Source organism: Adiantum capillus-veneris, chromosome 29 (assembly GCF_014529385.1).
Source record: "Adiantum capillus-veneris isolate H3 chromosome 29, ASM1452938v2, whole genome shotgun sequence".
In the NCBI taxonomy this organism is placed as follows: domain Eukaryota; kingdom Viridiplantae; phylum Streptophyta; class Polypodiopsida; order Polypodiales; family Pteridaceae; genus Adiantum; species Adiantum capillus-veneris.
The window spans coordinates 86711634-86717264 of NC_140959.1; the positions used below are offsets into that span (position 1 = coordinate 86711634).

The 5631-nt window shown below is 49.1% G+C and overlaps 1 pseudogene across 1 annotated transcript; it reads right to left on the bottom strand.

Moving 5' to 3' along the window:
• Window positions 1-1477: 1477 nt before the first annotated feature.
• Window positions 1478-4156, bottom strand: LOC147419534 (linamarin synthase 1-like; annotated as a pseudogene). The gene is made up of 2 exons (XR_015187107.1): window positions 3556-4156; window positions 1478-2844 (listed from the first exon to the last, which is right to left on the bottom strand). The product of XR_015187107.1 is annotated as a linamarin synthase 1-like (transcript).
• Window positions 4157-5631: the final 1475 nt, after the last annotated feature.

The window sequence follows — 5631 nt, forward strand, 5'->3', positions numbered from 1 at the left end:
AATTCCTAAAAATTCATGGAGTTCAAGACCTGCAGTGTGAATTCCCTGCTGGAAAATTGCTAGACCTGTACCTGCTCCGAGGGGGGGAGGGAGGCAAGGCAAAGCAAAAAAAGCAAGGGCAGCGGGGCTGGTTGCAGAAAATGCAAGAGGCAACAAGGCGCAACGGGAGTGGCTGGGCGAGGGGGGAGCGCGAGGAGGTGTGGCAGGGGGGGGGGGGGGGGGGGGGGGGGGGCGAGGGGAGTAGAGAGAGAGAGAGAGAGAGAGAGAGAGAGAGAGAGAGAGAGAGAGAGAGAGAGAGAGAGAGAGAGAGAGAGAGAGAGAGAGAGAGAGAGAGAGCATGGTCTCCATTTTTTAGTAAACACCACTATGGCAGTTCTGCTTGCATACATGATTTGTCTTTGCCCTACTTCTCCTTTGTGTGAGTATGAGAGGTTGTGCCTGCATAGCTTTCACGAGTTAGAAAAAGCTTGTTGGATGTATATTATGGAAACTTCTTGAACCATCCCAAGAGAAATCTTAGGGAATCTTGAGCTGTCTTAGCATCATTAGTAACGCGGTCAACAGTCGTGTTCGAGTATGAAAAACCAACTCCACCAGGTGACTCCAAGAACAACAGGTTCAAAACCTCATGCCGCCCGTGCTTCTTACTGGGTTTAGTTGCCTCTCTCTCTCTCTCTCTCTCACACACACACACACACACAGACACACACACACACGCACGCACACACGGCGAGCATCCAAAGCCTGGTTGTGAGAGAGAGAGAGAGAGAGAGAGAGAGAGAGAGAGAGAGAGAGAGAGAGAGAGAGAGAGAGAGAGAGAGAGAGAGAGCGCTCTGCCACTAGCAAGTAGACAGAGAAAGAGAAGAGTGAGATGGTTGTTGGGACCAAGTCCAAGACCTTGATCATGATAGCTACTAATGATCATGTAGAGGCGAACAAGGGACAAGCATTGTCCACTGGTGTGGAGTGCTTGGTAGTAGAAGATGGGTGCTCAAGGCAATAGGTGTGCATGAATTTGCTTGAGCCACTACGAGTTTGGTCTGGTAGAAAGAGAGTAAAGAGCTAATGGCTTAGGTGGGAGCAGTTGTACCCACAACTCGGACAGATTGTGTGTATGTGTGTGTGTGTGTGTGTGTGTGTGAGAGAGAGAGAGAGAGAGAGAGAGAGAGAGAGAGAGAGAGGAGCCCATTCCATTGTCCAAACTTAGGAGACTCATTCTTCGCCATGCTCTCTCTCAGCTCCCCATCAGCAGCGATGGCACTTCTCTATAGATTAGAGCACTATGGGGACTAATGTACTAAGAGATATTTTTTGCAGGTTATGATGGTGTGTGTGTGTGTGTGTGTGTGTGTGAGAGAGAGAGAGAGAGAGAGAGAGAGAGAGAGATCCAATAACCATCCTTTTCTTGACCGTAGCAACGCGCGGGTCACATACTAGTTTGTGTTTAAGAGTAACTCTAACCAAAGAGCCCGAGGCGTCAATTCGATGTCGTCCATATTTAAATAGAGACCCAATTAAGCCTTTCTTGAAGAGAAAGTTTCAAAGTGGTCTTCATTTTATAGTGCACTAGGTAGCAACATAGGCATCACTCTTCTATATCTAGCTCTAAATTGTATGGCTAGCAAATTATGTACATGTATAGGGGATGGGGCTGATGGGAGTGACAGGGAAAAGCTGGCCGCCTTTTGAGCAATGTGACACCACCCTTAGTCGCCTTTACACAAACTACAAGTGAGCATGTAGGAGGATAAGATCGCTCGGACAAAAGTTTCGAACTCAAGACGTAGTTGGTCAAAGAGGGCACTCACAAAGCTCTGAATCAGAGAGAGGGGGAGAGAGCTGACGAAGGATCTCTGAAACACGGGTGCTACTGCCTGGCTGCTGCTGCTGCCGCCGCCTCCGCCGCTCGCCTGTACATGTCATCTATGAACAATTTGAAGTTGGACATGGACGAACCCCCCTGACAAACCGTAGCCAATGCCTTCTGCCGCAGAGCAGACAGGCGCCCCTGCATGCTGGCAGCTTCCTCAGAGTCTCCCATTAATCAGCTTATCAGCAATTTTATGTCACTCGCACTCGCCCCATTCGGCAGACGATGCCCGATCTTCCATACATCCGTAATGTAATGTGCATTCATGCTTTGTTCCGCAAACCCGGGAGTCTTCTCCAAAATTGGCACACCTCCAGCAACACTCTCTATCACAGAATTCCATCCACAATGAGACACAAAGAGACCAACAGATGGATGTGTCAGAACGGCGAGCTGTGGCGCCCACGACACGAGCATTCCTTGGCCGCTCGGCTTCCCTTGCACTGCCTCTGAATCTAGCTTTTCCCGCAACCGCGAAAGAGCAGCGCCACGTAGGTCGGGGCGGACTGCCCAGAGGAACGGTGCTCCACTCTCTTCAAGGCCCTGGATGAGCTCCCCAATCTCTTCCTCAAGCATGTTGACAACGCTTCCAAAGGCAATGTAAATGACAGAAGCCTTCTCATGTTTTGAGAGCCAGTCTTTGCATGTTGTGTCTTCAGGCCACATGCTGCCAATGCTTGTTGACTCCATGTCATGTGGGTTACCATGGCGGACGTCTATCAGAAGCAAGGGGCCAGTCGGTAGGAAATCGGGGACCTCTTTCTTGAATGCAGCACATGCCTCACTCTCCAACTCTTCAAAGTCGTTACCTAGATTCCAAGCTGCCTCTAGAGGCCTCTTCAGAGACAGTCTCAAAAACCATTGAAACATAAAATCTGTTGTCGAATCCACGAAGAAGAACGAGATGTAGTCCTCGAGTTTCATTGGAGCAATGCCTTGAATGTAGTGAACAACCTCTTGTAGTTTGCTTTGATCTGCTAGCAAATAAAGAAGCACTCATGATGGCAAAAAACTTTTACAGTCATCTACCACAGAGTTACCAGAGTGCTCTCTCTCTCTCTCTCTCTCTCTCTCTCTCTCTCTCTCTCTCTCTCCCTCCCCAATATATGTATGTATGCATGTATGCAAATTAACCAAAGATTTGCCACACATCTCTCCACTCAATCCAGAGCAGCAGAGGAGTCCCATCATAACACGAGAAGTTTTGAACAAATTCTCACAATAATTCCCACATTGTGACTTACCTCAACATCATGAGCTTCTGTGAGGGAGGCACCGCATACCTAGCTAGGTACGATTGGGGGCAGGGGACCGCCGGCCACCGGGCCGGTGCCGGAGGCACCGCATACCTAGCTAGGTACGATTGGGGGCAGGGGACCGCCGGCCCGGTGGCCGGACCGGGCCGGCGGTCCCCTGCCCCCAATCGTACCTAGCTAGGTATGCGGTGCCTCCCTCACAGAAGCTCTGGGACCGCCGGCCCAGGGGTCCCTTGCCCCCAATCGTACCTAGCTAGGTATGCGGTGCCTCTCGAGCAGAAGCTCATGATGTTATTCATTGTATGGAAAACACTGAAAAAGACTCCATTTTCCTACATGAGAAAATTTCTAAATCTTATTGTGTATAAGATATGCTAAGACAAGTATGGCTATTCAATATTAGTATCAGAAGAGTGGAAATCAACAAACCTTTCACAGGGATGATGCCAAGTGATTGAAGAGTGGATTGGAAGGTGTAGGCAATGTTGGCATGCACCGGAGTCGTCCACAGAGAGACACGAGGGATGTGGAATTGGTCAGCCACATCTTGAATCCAAGTGCAGCAGGCATCAGCAAGGATGCAAGTCAGGGGAGGGGACTCATTGCTGTTCAAAATATATGTGCCGAACCAGCTTCGCAAGCGGGCCTGGCAAAGCCAAAGTGGCAGCAATCGTCTCGACCACTCCTTTTGGCTGCTCATTGAGGCGCTGATGCAGGTCTGGCAGGCCATCAGGAATATGCTCGAAGCGCAAATTCGGCAATGTTGAGAAATGGGCAACGTTGTCTGCTGTTGGCTTGGGGAACATCCTCTCATGGTTGTGGTCTGTGTTGACAAATGTGATGAAGAATCCCTCATCCAGCAGGCGCATGGCGAGCTGCATCATGGGGTTGATGTGACCCTGTGCGGGAAATGGGAAGATCAAGGCATGGGGCTGCTGTTTGGCACTCATGTTGACACAATGCAACCAAGGTTGTGTGTGCGCGTCTGTGTGAGTGAGTGAGTGAGAGAGAGATTTAAGAGCAAGGAGATACCGCCCGCCCTTCGATCACGTGTTCTGGTGCGCGGACAAACAACGCCATACGGAACCTTTTTATAACCCCTGGGTGGCGACCCCTCCTATGTTGATTATTGATTATTAGAAGCTAGGCGTCTGCCTGTCACCCTAATACGATATAAAAGTGTACAAAGTCAATACTGCCACAATGTGTCAGCAATGCAGCATTTGAAAATTTTTATAGGACCTTGAAGCTACTAGGTGTAGGTGTAGGTGTGCCAAAAGGTCTGAGGAATATTCAAAGATCTAACAAAAAGAAACAGGAAAGCGCGTACTTTTGCTTCCAAATCCATATTTTGATAAGAGCCCCGTCCTGCCCTCATCACTGGTTGACACCACTTCTGTCAGGTGGGATCTACGGTCCCTATTAATTGGGGGCAGCGGGATCGATTTTGCACCGTCTGATGGCGGTTTAATCTCCAAGTGATCACCATGTGATCACAATTAAAGTGAACACCAAGTAAATTTGATGTGAACATCAAGTGACCTCCAAGTGATCCCCATGTGAATCCCAATCGACATGTGATCACCTTGTGACCCCACCCATTACCAAGTGATTACAGTGTGACCCCGACTATCCCAAAGTGATTGCAGTGTGACCCCGTCCATCCCAAAGTGATCTCCACCCCGTCAGTTTTGCTATATAATTCTATGTACACACCTCCATTTCAAGTGGCGCGCGATAGCTTAATGGGAGAGTTATGGCCTCCATTTGTGTAGGTGGTGGATTCGAGTCGCAGGGGCTCAACCGGTCGGAATCCTTTTATTCTTGAGAATAAATGGACGGTCCACATCATTCGAAGATACTGGACCATAGATCCCACCTGACAAAGTGGTGTCAAATAGTCCCGTGGCCGTCCTGCCCAGTGCTTGGGGGGGCTCGTTGCTCTGCAACCACCGAGCGTTGTGGTCTCGCACGATGCTTGCAGGGATTAGAGGGGCTCGACCGATGCACTGCAGCCTCTGTAAGATCTCGACTCAAAACGAAATTTTACAGCGCTTTGCCTCACCGACGAGCAATTGCAGCTTTTAGTACCTCATCGTGACTTGCACGTTGATGTAGGTTGAAAAGAATAGCATACACACCTACTGCAACCCGCTAACTAGTGCACTGGACAAAGATTCCTTCAAGGATGCAAACCTAGTGTGACTGCAATCATCACCTGCAACACGTGACTGGCACACCCTCCCCAACCTCCCACAAGTGTTGGGCGGGACGGGACTCTAAGTTAAGTTAGTGGAGCTGGTTTTGAACGAAAAGTTTTTAAGGAGAGAGATCCAGCGTTCGGGAAAAATCAATTTTCCAAACATACAAAACTCCTTTCCTTGAATTTTCCAAGAGGAAAATTTAGAAAATTAGGTTACTTTTTCAGGTTTTTACACTATTTTTCTCTATTTTGGGGCGGAGTTTCTCCTTTTCCCCTTGCCACCAACCGGCATTTTCCCTTTT